Here is an 18288-nt window from a genome sequence, read left to right as displayed (position 1 = left end):
TGGGTGGCTTAACAGGGGCTACGCATCGATAGTAGAAACATTGATCGGCAACCCTTTGATTGGTCGGCGAAAATGTCGAAGGAGCGCGCTCAGTATTTTTCGGCAGCAGAGCAAGAACTCTTGATTGAGGGATTTCAGGAGTTTCAGAGTTTAATTAAAACGCAAGGGAACACTGCAAAGGCTGCAAAAGCAAGGAGAGAGGGCTGGCAGAAAGTTGCTGACAAATTAAACTCGTAAGTAATTTAATAATAATAATAATAATGGATTGGGTTTATATAGCGCTTTTCAAGGCACCCAAAGCGCTTTACAATGCCACTATTCATTCACTCTCACATTCACACACTGGTGGAAGCAGCTACGGTTGTAGCCACAGCTGCCCTGGGGCAGACTGACAGAAGCCAGGCTGCCATATCGCGCCATCGGCCTCTCTGGCCAACACCAGTAGACGGTAGGGTACATTTATTATATTATATTACATTATATCCTCTTTCACATTAGAGCCAAAACAGGACCCACTAGAACATGGGAACAAGTAAAAGTGAAATATAAGAATATTCTACAGAATGGTAATATTTATCACTTATATTGCTTTTAGTCTCTTGGAAAGAGACCCTGAAATAATCTGTTTGTTTATAACAGCAACCAAGAAAAGGGCAGAGCAAAAAAAGACAGGTGGTGGTCCTGCACCCCCTCGTCAACAAGTTGGTTAAGTAAATAATACCCTCACGGGAAAATCGATATCTCTCTATGAGCACACTGTCGCGCTGAGCTAAAGGATCCTGTCTATCCCGCAATATACGCTGAATTCTGGAAACTCTCCTTATCAATCTTGCACCTTCCGCAATGGGCTGCTCGCGTATACGGACAGGACATGGCTGCGACAGGCTTCCCAAATCCACCTTCGCTTTTATAGCCGTGGTCTCTCATCTTGCTTACATGAAGTAATTTACTATTACCACTCTAACATATGAATTACATCTGAAATAATCAAATACATGAAATAGAATGATTAATAGTACATTTCCCTATTTTTAGGAAATGACCTGTATGTATCTGTATGAAATCAATAAAAGAATCAAGTACTGCATTATCTTTAGTTACATTGATAATATTTATTTATGGACAAACAGTGGTAAAATATCGCTGTTGCTTTCGTATAAATGAAGCGGACATACCTGAGTGGCCGCGATCTAATCCTGTTTACATAAAGTAAGCCTGCTCCCAAGCAGGTTTATGTTTACGGATCTGTTGCTATGACAGCAAGTCCCGGATGAGCTTCGGAGAACCGAACGATCCAAGATCACGCGAAATCGTCAACAATCAAATCCAGCTAATTTACTTGGCGAGGTACGAAGAACGGACCCCAGGAAAGCACACCAGCGACAGGAGTTGGGTGGTAAATGACAACGAGTTCCAAACCTCAGTGAAGCTGTAGTGGGGAGAAGCCAGGGTTAGCTCAGAAAAAGACCTAAAACAGAATTCACAAGACTATGAGTCTCGCTGATGTTCCAGCAAGGAATGTTTGAGAACGCTGGTCTTAAGAACCTGCCAGCTGATTACACACAGGTGCCACAAACGAGGGGGTATGGTGACTCTGCCCAGTGATGGACTCACTGGCACGCAGGAAAAACCAGCACTCACCCAGACCATGACACCTTCAGTAAATTCCAGTCAGATTTAAATTATTTTGGTAAATAGTGCAGTGTTAAACTCTGTACATAGTCCCCTCAGAGAGAAGCAAATGTCTAGAAGCAAATGTCTATCTGTTTTCCTTCATCTATCACTTTTTAGTAATGTGATGATGAACAAAAAAGTTAAACTGCACAACTTTTTCTATTGATTATAGTTTTCAAGTCTTTGCTTTAAGCTCTTTAAACAATAAGTGAGACCCTAGCCAGACGTAGCTGAATAAAGCACTCACTGTGGAGAGTGTTAGTAAAACTTCTATTTGCCTTTGAGGATCTGCAAAGGAATGTCAGTGGAATGCAAAAGCTGAGTATTATATCAGGGGCATGTATTGTAGTGCCGTGCTTGGAGAGATGTAAAGATTAAGCTGCAATCGTGAGCTCAACATGCTCTCCATTTTGCTTATGGAGGCAGAAGAGCCAGATGCATAAAGAGTGTTTGGCAGCTAGCAGAGAGGTGGGAGGGAGACATTATGCAGAGTGCACAGGCAGACACTGATGGCTTCTAGCACAGACAAATCAATGATGGTCAAATGCACAACAAGCTCTGTCTCTGCAAAACCTCTGATCTATTTAAGACAGTCTCATATCTATCCCTAAAGTTGCATTAATCTTGGTGAGAAAATAACAATACGACACAAGAATAAATTGTGTTAGAATTGTTTTAACAGTATTTCCCCTAAGCACCAGGCATCCGTGTATAATACTTTCTGGTTGGCCTTTGTAGATGTTCTTTTTATGTCAACATTTGGTTAAAAAATGTTTTTCAGTCTATTAAAAAGATATTAAAAAGATTTTCTATTAATTAAAAGTCTAACACATGCCACAGCTGCCAAGCCAGTAATCAGATTAGATATGGTCCAAAATGAAAGTTTTGCAGATGTCTACATTCTGCCAAACCACTGCTTCAAAAACTGAAAACACAATTTATGTCCCAAAAGGTTGATTCTTTTCATCTGGACGTAGCGTTTCTTTCGCTTTTTTTGTCATCCACGTACCTGAACCAATGACTTGTTGTTGTCTCTGGTGTTCCAAGGTAGGATAACAAAGCCCTCTTTCCCAATTCTTCCATGTACAAGTTGGCCACAATGGGTGAAACTGGGGAACCCATGAAATGTGAAATAGGTGGAATGAAGGCACAGTTCCAAAAGCAAACACACTTGGTCAGTGCTGAGAGTGGTCCCGAGTTGATCATACTGACGATTGCACCCTGTTTATGTATGTTTGGTAAACACTACATCCAGATGAACAGAATCAACCTTTTGGGATTTACTTACCTGGATGATTGAGCATGCATCAAAACACATTTTATTTAGTTGTAACAAATAAAATATGGAATGGTTGTAACAGCCAGACAACATCTACACCAGGTACAGTGGTTCCTCGTTTATCGCTGGAGTTACATTCTAAAAATAACCCATGATAGGTGAAATCCGCGAAGTAGCCAACTTTAATTTTTACAATTATTATAGAACTTTTAAGACTGTAAAACCCATCACAACACACTGTATACACTTTTCTCAGACAGGCACGAACATTTTCACACTTTTCTCTCTTGTTTAAACACTCTCAAAGTTCAAACCTTTGTAGAAAAATAAGTCCAGTATTATAGAATGAAACCAAAGATCAAACCCTGTTTTCGGGTCCAGAACATGAGAATAGAACACCTGCAAGAGAATTCAACATTAATGAATCAGTGGTACTGAAGTAGAGGAAGCAAGAAGAATGAGTTGAGTAAACTTTGACTTATCTGACAGCTTTGTTTCACTTAATTCGCCTTATAATCCAGTGTGCCTTATGGCCCGAAAAATACGGTAACTTCTACCTTACTTCTACCATGTCCAGAAGTCCAACTTTTTGTGCGATTGTTACCATCTTCCTCCACTTTTTGGGTGCTACAGCAGGTACCTTTGACGGTGCAAAACGTTTCGTCAACATTGTCGTGTTTGTTGGGGAGAAAACTTACAAACATACAGTATAGCACTTCAGAGTCACACTGCTAGCTCTAAGATTTATGTAAATTTGACAAGCTGAATGCATTCTGTACTGTACAGGAGACACAACACGAAATTGATTGACAATGGTCTACAGCCAATCAGGACGCAGAAAACAATGCGCTGTAAAAAAAAAAAAAGAAGCAAAATTGCACACAAAAAAATCTGCGAAATATCGAGGCTGCACAAGGTGAACCGCGTTATAGCGAGGGACCACTGTATACAGATAAGTATTACAAGCTTTTAAAAAATAAATAAAAACATCTTTATCAATACATCAGATGTAGCTGCAGATGAGGTGTGGCTGTAGCTCAGCTGGTAGAGCAAGTCCTCTACTAAATGGAAGGTGGTTCAATCCCTGGATGCTGAAAGAACCCCTTGGCACTCATACATAATTGCTCCCACACACTGGTGTGGGATGAAGATACAGTAGTTAGTAGTGCTGTCTCACAGGAAGAAGGCTCAATCTGTTTAATTTGTACCGATTTTCAAACCTCTCCCTGAAGTTCTTACCCTTAGGTCTAAGCCACTTAATTGTGACTGTATGTTATATACCATCCAAACATCCAAAAGTCTTTGCCATGATGCAATTCAAAGACTCTTTTCCCCTGGTAAAAATGAAGGAAGCACCACACTTGTTTATTAATCTCTTTTACTTGGAAACAAATAAGCATACTATACAGGGCTCTAGACTAACTTTTTGCCATGGTTGCACTGGTGCGCCTAAAAATAAAATTTAGGCGCACCAGCATAAAATTTAGGCGCACCAGCATAAAAGTTAGGCGTACCCAAATTTTTTAACTGCATTACTTAACACCGCAGTTTTACATGTTCACGTTTTTTTGATTTGTAAATGATTAACTAACAACCTTTCAAAATGATTAACTTGACACCCCCTTTGCTGCCCAAATTAACAGCAGCTCCATCAGCCCCCATAGCAATGATTTTATCCAACCAGTTACTGCACTGGTCCCCAAGAGCAGCAAATGCTTTCTTTGAGGCAGCATAAATTCCTAAACAAATTAAAAAAAATACCATTTACTTATCAGATCAAAAGTTTACAATGCAGTCTTTTTCAGTTTGAGTTTCTATATTCATGTATTATTGCTATGTTTAATTTTCAATGATAAGAATATGCTAGATATGGTTAATTCAGTAACACGACATAATATTATTAATCATATACATAGGCTACGTGACATGACATGGCTTACCTTGGGCATGGGCATGCTGGACCTCAATGTGTCCAATCAGTATATTCGCTGGTCTTCCTTTTTGCAAGATACGAGCGTACACAATGACACATTCTTTTGTGGCGATGTCTGCGTCTCCATCGATCAGGAAGGCCATGTATGTACTGTTCACAATTTCCACTGACGTCTTTTTTTTCAGTGTGTCAGCGATTACGCCTATAAACTGGGCGCACGCAACATCATTGCTGTATGTGGGGTTTATGTCCAAGCCATTTTTCTTGTGAAGAGTTGTTTCTGACTTGAACTTAGTAAACGGAACTTCTTCTTTTGCAATATTGTAGGCGATGTTAAACTTAATGATCATCTCGGCCTCCTCCGATGACCTGTTTACTCCTGCCTGCCGCTGAAAGGCAGTGGGGAGCGGGGACATTTTGGCAGAGCATTTATCGCGGCATATAATGTGTCTTCTCGATGCTGTATGCTTTTTCAGCGTTTCAATTCGAAACGTATTAGCACCAGCGACAAATGCAGTGTTGCCGGCCATGGTCTTTCCACACTCGCGACAATAAATGCAGTGCATCATATTGTCAGCTTGGCTGTATCTTAGGCAGGGAAACTGGTCAAGCCACTCGATTCGAAATTTATTCGAAATTTTCTCACTTTTACTTTCAGTGGACTCCGGCTGGGAGTCGATCGTATGTGGCTCATTTTCTGATGCCGTCTCCGGACCAGTGTTTGACAAAAACAGAGAGGTTGATGGCTCCGTGTCAGAGCGCTGGCTCAGAATTTTGGACTGATCAGGCCTTAACTTAACGAAAAAGTTATCAATTGTTCTTTTCATATTTTCTCAATACCAACTTCATACACTTCTGACCTGGGCTACTCACCCTTCTCTATCTGCCCGCACTTTCAAACGTAAACACAAGTAGGTCTGCAGGAATATCTGGACCACGGCCAATCACAGAGGTCCCCGCCTCTGAGTATCTCTGATTGGTTTAGAACACGACATGGGCATAATGTGTGTCTGCTGTTGAACACACGGAGACTTTCAGGGTTGCTGAAAATTTTTTTTCTGAGAAAATACTTGGTTGCACCGGTGCGACCAAGTATTTTTTTTACTTGGTCGCACCGGTGCAACCAAGTATTTTTTATTAGTCGCACCATGGAGAAATTTGGTCGCATTTGCGACCAAATTGGTCGCACTCTAGAGCCCTGCTATACTTTATTTACTTTATTTAAGCAATCGAAAAAAACTGTAAATGTTGAGTGTTGAGCTATTCAATAGCTTTATTGATGAGAAAGTGCCTCTGGGGCAGATGACTTCCCCTGCAGCTGCTAACCAAATTTACAACATAGATCTGCACAACGACACAAAAATGAATTATCCAGATAGGATTTACAGCAAGGACTAAGAGAAATAGGTGGACAATGTCACAAGTATTCATTTGCCATAATCTTTGACTTTGATTTCATCACTTGTACCCAGCAGTGTTTTGGTTAAAATATATATATATTAGGGGTGCAACGATACACAAAATTCATGGTTCGGTTCGGTTCGATACTTTGGTGTCACGGTTCGATATTTTTTCGATACAAAAAAATGTTCATGCCTTTTTAATTTGTCATTTATTAAAATTATAAATATCAGGGCTCGCAAAATTTCAAAATCCCTGGTAGCCCTTCGGGCAGGGACTCTTCAGTTTTTTGTAGCCCAAAATAAGTTTAAGTAGTCCGAATAAAAAAGAGAGCAATTTTTTGATTGATGTTTTGTTTCCCGTTTTGTTTCCGTTACAATATTATACATTAAAGTATAATATTGTAACGGAAACAAAACATTAATCAAAAAATTGTTGAAAAACAAATTACAACATTGTATAAAAATTACAATCATGAACTCAAATACTTGGTTCTAATTGAACAGAAATTTCTATGAACTTGTAAGAACTGTGTAGGACATGAATCAGTCTGTGTCAGATCCTGAATTTGAAATTTCCACTGAAGTCACGGGTAAGAGACAAGTGGAACCAAGATCGAGGCCATTTGCTTTTTGAAGTTTGCAAAGACTGCTAAATTTTGCCAGTGGTAGTTCACTCTTTGCAACATAGTACGCTGTTCTAAACAGATTTTTCAGGTTTATTTTTAGTATGTTATTTGCAATTGGTGTTTGTTCTGGGAAAGATATTGCAGACTGAGCAATAATGCATTTCTTGCATTTCTCATGGGTTCTAATGGGGGCCTTTCTTAAAATGACTGGTCCCAGTAACAAAGGCGCTTGTCGACTCAGAAATCGAGAGAAAACCAACAACACACCCGGCAGAACATTATGTTATTTACACGGGTGCACATAAGTGGTCCACATGTGTGCATTCGCTGTCAAAATAAAAGACGCGCACCAGATAAGAAGTTGCAACGCGCGTTTGTGTCCATATAAAAGGCAGTGTTTTTGTCCACTAGAGTGGGATTTTCACGGCACATTCTGCACCACATCTCTGTGCGTTCATCATTTGTTTGAAGCCAGCTCACCTCCTGCAACCACTTTTCCGAGAATACGTGCTTCTTTTGTGGTTTGGACTCCTGACATTTCTTTGGAGGTAGAGGAACACCACAGTAATTGCTTAAAGGAGCTTCTTCGACATCTTTAAGAGTTCTAAACAAATGTCTGCCCTCCTCCAGAAAATCTTATGTACGCAAACACGCGTTGCAACTTCTTATCTTGTGCGCGTTTTTTATTTTGACAGCGAATGCGCACCTGCGGACCACTTATGTGCAGCCCTGGTTATTTAGCTCGTCATATCGCAGCCACAGAAATTCTTTTGTCCATGAAACCATAAAGCTGCACTTTCTTTTTGCCTTATAGTCTGATTTGTCATAACTTCTCCGTTTTGTGGTAAGCTTTTCTTTGGCTGTCACTTCTTCACCCTGACCTGTCTTATTTGGCTCAGCAGAACTGAAATATATATCCTGCTGCTTTTACACACGCACTCACATAAGCTCAGCGATTCTCTGCGCGATCAACCTCTCACATGTTTAAGCTTGCTGCGGGAGATTTCACTTGTCATGTTTGCATAGTAAGCTAACGATTGATAAGACTATGTCAGAGGAATTGGTGCGCAAATTATCATCACTCACCAATCAGTGCTGTCGCTCTCTATACACAGTTCGCACGATTGCAAAGTGAAAGCAAAAAAACAAGCGCAAATTCAAACGCGATTTCAATATGTCACATATTGACAGTGGCTCACCGATGCCAATGACATAATTACCCAGCTACATTTCTGAAAGAATGCAAAAGCATTGACATATATTTTTCCTTCCTACGATAGCCAGACGGGCAGGGAAGAGATAGATTTTGGTAGCTCGGCTGGAAAAATCGCTAGCCCCGGGACGTCGGGTTAGCGATATTGCAAGCCCTGTATCTGATTGAGGAATCACTCATCTTTGGAAAAGAGAGTTTATTACAGAGAAATGGCTCTTTCCAAAATAAAAGCTATACTATACGCTTCTTCTGGGCTATATTCTCAGCAGCATATTAAACATATCAGGTCCCCATAAGGCGAATCCTGTGCTAACGGCTGTCTAAATGACTCGGGTAAAGTTAGTAGCATGCGTGCTTGTTGTTTTTGTCTGCTTCCACTTGTCTTTGCACTAGGATGATGTCGACGTAAATGTGTAGTCATATTCGTTGTGTTCCCACTAGTGCTGTCAGCGTAAATCTCGTTGAAATGACGTTAACGCCACAACACGGCAAATCTCCATTAACGAGCTACGATCGCCCCGTGCATGGGGCTGGACGGCCAACACGTTAATCGCTGAGCTTATGTGAGTGCGTGTGTAAAAGCAGCAGGATTTATATTTTAGTTCTGCTGAGCCAAATAAGACAGGTCAGGGTGAAGAAGTGACAGCCAAAGAAAAGCTTACCACAAAACGGAGAAGTTATGACAAATCAGACTATAAGGCAAAAAGAAAGTGCAGCTTTATGGTTTCATGGACAAAATAATTTCTGTGGCTGCAATATGACGAGCTAAATAACCAGGGCTGCACATAAGTGGTCCGCAGGTGCGCATTCGCCGTCAAAATAAAAAACGCGCACAAGATAAGAAGTTGCAACGCATCTTTTCAGGAGGAGGACAGACATTTGTTTAGAACTCTTAAAGATGTCAAAGAAGCTCCTTTAAGCAATTACTGTGGTGTTCCTCTACCTCCAAAGAAATGTCAGGAGTCCAAACCACAAAAGAAGCACGTATTCTCGGAAAAGTGGTTGCAGGAGGTGAGCTGGCTTCAAACAAATGATGAACGCACAGAGATGTGGTGCAGAATGTGCCGTGAAAATTTAATAAATGACAAATTAAAAAGGCATGAACATTTTTTTTTTGTATCGAAAAAATATCGAACCGTGACACCAAAGTATCGAACCGAACCGTGAATTTTGTGTATCGTTGCACCCCTAGTATATATGTATATGTATATATGTGTATGTGTGTATATATATGTATGTGTATATGTGTATATATATATATGTGTGTATATGTGTATACTGTATATGTATATGTATGTATATGTATATGTGTATATATATGTATATGTATATATATGTATATGTACGTGTGTGTCTGTGTCTGTGTCTGTGCGCTACTGTATGTTGAATGGCACTGTGTTCAGTCTCCTTGAGTCTGCAAAAAGAAGGTGATGAAAGAGAGGTGTAAAGTGTGTGTTACAGCATGAGAGAAACGATGAGGTCTGTATACTTGACTGTTGATGCAATATGGCAGCCTTTTACTCAATCTGCTCTTAGGAATAAGATTTCCCTTGCTCTGTCTATTTGACAAATATCTTAAATACACAGAATAGACAGATAGACAGAAATTTGACACGAAAATCAATTCAACTCAGGAAATCATTTTTCAGTTTAGATATGTTCATTGGGGCTGATCCACAGTTCTTAAGTCATCAGTTCACTCTTGTAAATTCCTTGTAACAGATATTTCATTAAGTTGAGGTCTCTCAGGTCATTAAAATAATACAAATCCTCAAATTGTAACCAGTATTGGGGTCATTACTCGACCCCAATACATTGGTATAGATTGTGACTGGTCCATTGTCCTCCCTCAAAATTAGTTACTGATGTTGTTACAACAATTTTTTTTGGATCCACGGTGCATATGAGAAAGTAAACACTTGTCTTGTAAGGTCCATTTGCCATCCTTGACCTGGTACAAACTATAAATGGTCCATTTTCCTTTCTCTTGTTTTTGGCTCTCAATGCACTGATTTGAAGAATAACTTGTTGACAATTGCAGCACAATGTCACCTGTTTCTGTTCAAAATAAAAAATCGGAGTTGTTGCATAAAGCTTCGTAATTTAACCCTTTCAGTTTTCACTCATATTTTTATAAGTGAAAAGTGTTATTTGAAGCAGTAAACAGTGTCTTATTTAGACACTGAAATAAATAGTTTACTGCTAAATAAGAGACAAATAAAATACTAAATTTTAAATCACCAAAAGTCAAACACAAACTTCTTGAATGGGCTGTAACACACAGTTGGCAATTTGTCAGATAATTACACCCTTAACCAAAGCAGCTAGATTTAAACATTACCAGTTTCCAAATGGGTGATAAATAACAAAAACCACCATAAAGTTTTGGTTAATAGACTGGTACTTTTTTCTCCACCTGAGAATTCAAAGCACTTTATTCAACATATAGGTGGCTATAGCCGTGGCTGTAGCTCAGGTAGTAGAGTGGGTCACCTACTAACCGGAAGGTTGTTGGTTTGATTCCAGTCTGCATGCCAAATGTCCTTGGGCAAGATACTAACCCCTGGTTCCTCTCCGATGCATCCATCGGACTATGAATGTTAGTTAGGTAGCATTGTAAACCTAGAAAAGTGCTGGTGTGAATGAGCAAGTTGTTTAAAGTGTTTTAAGTGCGCAGATAGATTAGAAAAGTGCTATATAAGAACCAGTCTCATTCACACACACACTTTTTCTATGCTTACGTCCTTTTCATACATTCACACTCTGATAGATGCATTGGAGAAGAACTTGGGGTTAGTATTTTGCTGAAGAGTCACCCCCTGCCAAGCATTTTAAAAAATGGACATATAAAAAGCTTCTGCAATAACGTTGCATTTCAGACCTGGAAGCTATGTTCAGCTTTTAAATACCCTCAGTGGATATAAAGCAGTACTGAAAGAGTGTGGCTGACCATAGCTCCACTGTTGTCATTAAACTGAAGGTAACAGTAACAGTAATTTGTTCTTAGCTACAGTAGTTGAAATGAGATCAAAATGCCACAGGGGAACCAGATAACCAAATGAGTTCCAATCAATGACATTGTAAATATGCACGCAAACACAGTGCATGGCATATCTACTGTCAAATGTGGCAGAAAAGCACAAGCATTATTCCAGAATAATCCTAAATGAAGCATGCTGAAAAGAGAAGTGATATTTGAATTCAGTCTAGGACAAAAGCACATATGGAGAAACAGAGAGAGAGAGGCTGAATAATTACCAGAGATGAGGTTCCTCCAACCTCTTCTGCCCCTGCGATTTTCCTTGAAATGATCTGATCAGTGCTTCTGCTTTTAGCAAATTACCCCAAATTTGAGATAAGTCAGCCCATTAACCAACAAGCTGTGTAAAGATCTGAGGAGGTCGTGGACCTGCTCTTTTTGTTTCTTTTTATTGAATGCCCAAAAGGATTTAATATGCAGACCGCTGGTGCTTTTTTCTACTGTGATTGCTGGAGACTTGTAATCAAATCAGCCTGCACAAGCATTAAGAGAAGATTCGTTGTAGATGTTGTTTAATTTTACAGCCAAAAAATAGCACTGGGTAGCTAGCTGTCTTCTGTAGTGACTTTTAATTGCGTCCATTTTTTTCTAATCCACTTAGTCAAATAGATAAAGTGCCTGTAATATGATTCAGAAAACCACAAAAAAGAGAAACCAAAGCAGGAAAGACCATGTCCATCAGCTTTTTTTTTTAAATCTGTGTAAATGCCAATGTGTAGTACCTACCTAGTAAAGCCACAACATTTGTTATGGGTATTGTGTGACTTCCTTTGCCATGTTTCACTGTTTTAAAAAGTCAACTCAAAGAGGCTGCAGAGATTGTGCTCCTCTCCCCCAGATGGAAAGATAGATACACAAAAGAACAGCAGCACCTGGCCTCTGTTGTCTGTGTGTGTCGAGGATTTTTCCCTGCTCAAAAAATTTCTCTGCTGCCCTTTCTCCTTGTCAAGAGGCAATTTCTAATCAGAAATATAGCAAAAAGCACTTCTCGGCGTATTAAAAAAACATTTCTACACATGAACAAAAGACGTATATTTTTAAAAGTCTGGTAAATACTAAAGCTTTGAATCAATTCATCTTGTCAGCCCAACAGTGAAAAACAACAGGCTATGAACAGGATATAAATAGAAATATGAAATATAAAACTATACAGAAATATGAAATATGAACTATGCAAGTTGTAAACAGTTGTAGAATTATAATTATCATATTGTACAGAATGATTGTCTATACAGCATTTACAGTAGTGCAGTTTAAATCAGTGAGATATGTGGCTAATATAGGGAAGAAGTTGTTCCGGTACCTGGTGGTCTTAGTCCGGAGGCTCCTGTGCGCTACAGGCCAGAGGGCAGAAGGGTGAAGAGTCCATGTGCTGGTTGACTGGGGTCTTTGATGATTTTCCCAGCTCTTTTCAGACACCGCTTTCTGTAGATGTCATTTATGGCAGGAAGTGGTGCTCCGGCGATGTGCTGGGCAGTTTTCACGACCCTCTGCAACGCCTTCTGGTCCGAGCAGTTCCCATTCAAGACTGTTGTACAGTTGGTCCGGATGCTCACGATGGTGCAGCGGTAGAATTTCACCAGGATGTCTGAGGACAGGTGGTTCTTCCTCAGAGTCCTCAGGAAGAAGAGGCACTGGTGAGCTTTCTTGACCATCTTGGAGCAGTTGGTCATCCAGATGAGATCCTCGGAAATGTGGACTCCCAGGAACTTGAAGCTGCTCACACGCTCCACATCTGTCCCTTTAATATAGATGGGTATCCACTCATCTATATTAAAGGTGGGTCAGCATTCCTCCTGTAGTCCACAATGAGCTCCTTGGTCTTCTCGGTGTTGAGCAGCAGGTTGTTGGTGTCGCAATACTCAGCCAGACGATCCACCTCCTCTCTGTAGGCAGCCTCATTATTGTCATTGATGAGAACATTGTTCATTTGATTGTTCATGTAAAACTGAAGTGTAATGTTACCCTGTGAGGGTAACATTACACTTCGGGAAATAAATAATAATAATAATTTGTCAAATAATTATTCTTTTTTTAAATATAGAATTAGCTACTCAAAGTTCCAATTTTAAGGTATGTTACTTCATCCCAAGGCAATAAAGGCAATAAATGTTTGTTAAAGATTTGAGTTAATGTAATAGCCTTGAAATATCCAGCAACTAGTTAAGCTGTAGTGATTTCAGTATTGACATAAAGGTGAATTCATAGAGAAAATGTTATAGTTTATAATGTACTCAGAAGGGGGGATGTTATGGTAAGGACTAATTCAATGGTTCATGCAGTACCCTCTGGTGCCTGCGCCGTATGTGTTTGTTGTTGCAGCTTGACAATAAACAGAGTCACCACGTTAAGACAGAGCTGTCCCCGTCTCATTAATGTTGCTGCTATTATAAACCCAAGAACTACCAAAACATTTCACTCAGAGCAGAAGGCTTGACTTGTGCAGCTACGAATGTGTGGCGCTGCAGGCCATCGTTGAAGTAGACAGCGTGGTCACGGGGAGTCAGAGCGATAGCTAACCTTAACTGCGCTTTTCTTTAAGATCCATCACCATTTGCAGTTGCGTGTTGGCCGAGTTTTGGCTGTGAAGTGAACGTTCAGAGTGAGGCAGCAAGGCTGGCCCTTTCGCTGGGAGCTAACGAGTCTTCAGGAGGGCTTTAGCGACCTCGCCTTAATGTTGTCTGTTGTTGGCCTGAGATTGGGCTCACTCTATGGACCTGACGCCAAGAAAAAAGTGAGTCAGCGGTGAACGTGTTACCCTGCCATCCAGATAATGCCGTGGTTGTTCCTCATGCTTCGTTCGACTGCGAAAGCGCTCCCATCTCATAGCCTGAGAATTTTTTTGTTTTACTTTTTGTTTCATGCCATTCATCATCTTTGGACCCACGCTGTCTGGTGGATGGTTGATGTTTAAAGGAGCTGTCCAAACAAATCAGAGTTTCACATTCTTTAAAAGTGACTGTTTAATATTTATGTTAGACCAAAGCTGCAGTTGTCTGACAGCACAGCGTGCTCCAGGCAGGCGCTGGTTCTTAAACTTGAACCCTGGAGCCCCTCTTCCATACCTGCAGCAGCCAGATAAATGAAAACATTTTTACAGTTATAGGAGGGACCCAGATCCCATCACCTCTCAGTCGTTCAGTGCAACTTATACATTCCCATACCCCTACATAGAGGGGCTAATATCCCCTACACATGTATGGGTAACTAGCAAAAAATAATTTCCCCCTTAAAATTTAAAACAATCTTAAATACATAAATAAAAAGGTCTGAATACTTTCTGTAGCCAATGTATATATTTTTCTATTATAAATAATCCAGTCATGGATTATCCTCAATGAGTTCCTCCAATATTTCTCCAATACTTAACAATGTAAAAAATTTAAAGTTACTGAATAATAACTAATAATAACTAATAATGAACAGTGATCAGAGATGGGCAGTAACGCGTTACTTTAATCCGATTACTTTTTTCAAGTAACGAGTAAAGTAAGGGATTACTATTGCAAAAACAGTAATTAGATTACCGTTACTTTCCCGTAGGAACGCTGCGTTACTGCGTTACTAAAACTGTGATTTTTTTTTTGGGAGAATGTCTCATGACAGTGACGTAAGCAAGTGCGACGTTCGTGACAACAGCTGTGTGCAGAGCAACAATGGATCATATATCGAGTGTGGGAGAGAGTATGAGCGTGCAGCGTTTAAAGCGTGGAAACACTGACCTTACTTTGAGTTTGATTCCATAAAAAGTGACAAAAACATTAGCGTCCATTAGCATTGTGCGTGGGAAGAAAACTTCTTTTTACAGCGAAAAAACCCCCCTAAACGTCCAAGCAAGCACCGAGTGCGCTACCACGTAATGGGAAATTCACAGAGAAACTCGCGGATTCTTCAACTGACTGCTGCGGCACACCTGCACCAGGATAAACCTCCGCCTACCCCACTCCTGCTTTACAGGTGAAAATAGAGCAAAAGGACCGCTAGTCTTTGACTTTATTTATTTTCTGCTGTGTTTTACTTGCATCTATTTGGAAGACTGAGTGTAAACACAAAAAAATTATTTTATGTGCTGGAATGTGCAGAAAATAGGTTTAAATATTAAACAAATTTCTTCCAGTCAGAGAATGTTGCATATAATTAAATTTTTTGCTTGATGCATAAAGTTAAAAGATTAAAACTAATAAAACAAATTTTAAAAATGGACCTTTCCATTTGATTACATTTTGTATGATGGATTATGCAGAAAAAGTAGAATTGGGCTGAAAGATCTATCACTTTATCACCTATTCAGGTTGTAAATCGTGTTTTTAAAAAGTAACTAAGTAATTAATTACTTTTGAAAATAAGTAATCAGTAAAGTAACGGGATTACTTTTTGGGGGAAGTAATCAGTAATTAATTACTGATTTCTTTTTTCAAGTAACTTGACCAACACTGACAGTGATCCAGGTCACTTTCAGTCACCATCCAGTGAACATGTTTTGTCACTGTATGTATTCTCATGTTTACAACAGATTAGCACCCTGTCCAGGATGTACCTTTCCTCTCACCCTATAACAGCTGGGATCCAGCCTCTGTTTGACCCTGCAGTAGATAAGTGGAAGAAGATGGATGGCTGGATAAATGGATGCATCAATAGCTGGCTGGCTGGATTTTCATGCTTTTGCACTATATCTTTAAGATTTAATCCATCTCCTCTTTTGTCAGTGGCAAAAAATCCATGTAGATTCTGCACATAGACTTAACTACAGCAGCAGAGGATATTTTTATAGCTCTGCTACATCTGGCACATCAGAATATCTGATGTAATTCAGTCTCGTAATCCAGTAATTGGCAAGAGAGAACAAGGTAAGCAAAGAATTATGATATGATGAATTTACATTTCATATACTGGCTGAGTTAAAGCTAAAAACAAAAGCTTAGAAACTGGTGAGTGGCAGACCCCATATTAAATCAACCAATTCTTGGAATATTTTCTACGGGTCCATCTCCAATTTGCATAAATCATATATGGTCCAAAGTTTGAACATGTATAATGAGTCCTGTGAAATTTTAACTTCCCATGAATACTTTCCAAAATATACATATATATTTTAAAATAGTCCATCAACCCACTTTCTGTCCTTTCCCCCCGGCACATCTGCTGCAATGTTTGAACCCAAATATCTCATAAACTATAAAAGATAGAATACAAAAAAAGGCCTGAAAGTGTGTTGATCTTTCAAAAAATATATGTCTCGAAAAGCTAATATTTCAGTTATTCACTCATACCAGTCATAAATGTTCAAATTTTCTACCATAAAACCTTTCTGCACATTGGAGATGGTTGAGCAGAAGGTTCATGTTGATTTGAGACAGAAGTGTTTCAATGTTCTGTTTGCAGAGAAACAGTTTATTCATCTTATTTACCCACTATGGCAACCCCTTGTCACAATAGAGCAGCCAAAAGAAGCTACATTTTTACACTTTTAAGTCATTTAGTTGTAGTTGCCTTGATCAGTTTGTTTTTTTTTAGCTGAATTCGAACTGTCATTAGGAGTGTTTGTTCACATAGTTTTCCCTAAATTTTTTTTACACTGCACTTCCCATAGATCAATTTGCAACAGTAAATTTCCAGACTTACAGCAACTCTCACAAAAAACAAACAAACATCAAAACAAACATGGCAGTCTACCCAGACTGCTGAAGTACAACTCATGCTACAGTGTGATTTAAACCACAGTCTAAATCACCATGGAGACAACTTTATACAAACTACCTCAACATGTATTCTGATAATTGCTTATAAACAGTGGCTCTAATGATTATAAATATAATGAGTATAATGAAAATGTTGCCGACAGTGATAATCCCACAAAGAACCTGATTCTGCTATCCTTCTGCTAATAATTAGTCATCTTTGATTTCATTTGCACCAAAAGGAAAAATCCTTACTTTCCAAGAAAGTGGTGGTATGACAGCACATTAGAGTTGAAGTTTAAAAACATCAGCACAAACATGCATGTGGCATTCACTGCTTGCTAGCATTAGTAAGAATAGATTGATCAAAGTAAAATAATTTGGTTTAGAGCAACAAATCCGGTTTTGGTAGCGTCTGTTTCTAAAGACTGTGCTGTGGGATAATGTAGTTTTTTTGAAAAATGGTGTGATTTTTTTTTTTAAATTTATTAGCAGCTTTTTGCTGTTTTTATAATAGTGGAGGCTATTTGGTTGAACCTGTTGTCACTCACCGAAAATTTTCAATGAAATAACAATGTTTTCTCAAAGCCACTGGTAACAGGGCAGTAGAGGCAACTGCATTGCAACAGGGAGCAATCTCACTTTCAACTCCTTATTTAGGCATGCTTTGCATCGCATTTTAACATGCTGTACACTCACATGTCATTTTTAGTGTGGGTGCTTAAATAAGCAACACAAATCTCTGGTTTTATTGTCCTTCCTTTACTTAAATTCCTTTTCATCTTGCAAAGGCAGTTGCTGTGTTCATTGTAGCATTCCCTGCTAGCATGCTTGCCTTCCTCTAACTGATTAATGACATTGTTTTTCTTTGGATTTGCTTCTTGCCTGTTCAAGCCAAGTAGCTCTCGTTGCTCACCCAGTTTCTCTTCACTCTTCAATTAAGTACAAACAGTCTTTATTTTTCCTCTTTATATTTGAGGAAAACCCAACAGTGAGAGCTTAAAAGAGCAAAGAGAAAAGCCTAACATTTCTATTTAATACAGTCTTTAGTTTTCTAATCTTTCTTAATTTTAGATTTAGTGGTCCACTTTCTTTGATATTATGGAGTCCTACATGATACAAAGCCTAAAATGGATTCATCATTATTAATTCAATGCAGTTTTCAAACTATATTGAACACTAAACAGTAGTGACTGGCGATACTTATGTTGTAGTTCATCACAGGAGCTGAAGGAAAAAAAACATTAGTGTTTCCCCTAAACTTTTCTTGGTGGGGTTGGCCTTGTCCTTGTTTTAACACAGTGTGAGTCTAGAGCATTTGCAAAGCACTAACTAATTAGTGTCATAATTGAATTGGCTGAATAAACAGTTTTAGAGACTGATTAAAAATGAGTAGAAGCTAACTGATGCCATGTTCACCCTTTACAAATGATGGAAAATGC

General features: G+C 39.2%; 1 protein-coding gene across 1 annotated transcript in view; it reads left to right on the top strand.

The window, feature by feature from the left end:
- The window catches only part of ca10a (carbonic anhydrase Xa), a 339642-nt gene that overhangs the window by 68689 nt on the left and 252665 nt on the right, over positions 1 to 18288 (top strand). The window lies entirely within an intron of this gene.

This window comes from Simochromis diagramma, unplaced genomic scaffold (assembly GCF_900408965.1).
Source record: "Simochromis diagramma unplaced genomic scaffold, fSimDia1.1 OVJJ01000371.1, whole genome shotgun sequence".
Classification (NCBI taxonomy): domain Eukaryota; kingdom Metazoa; phylum Chordata; class Actinopteri; order Cichliformes; family Cichlidae; genus Simochromis; species Simochromis diagramma.
Note: the sequence above shows the minus strand (reverse complement) of the source record. Positions and strands in the feature narration are given on the sequence as shown.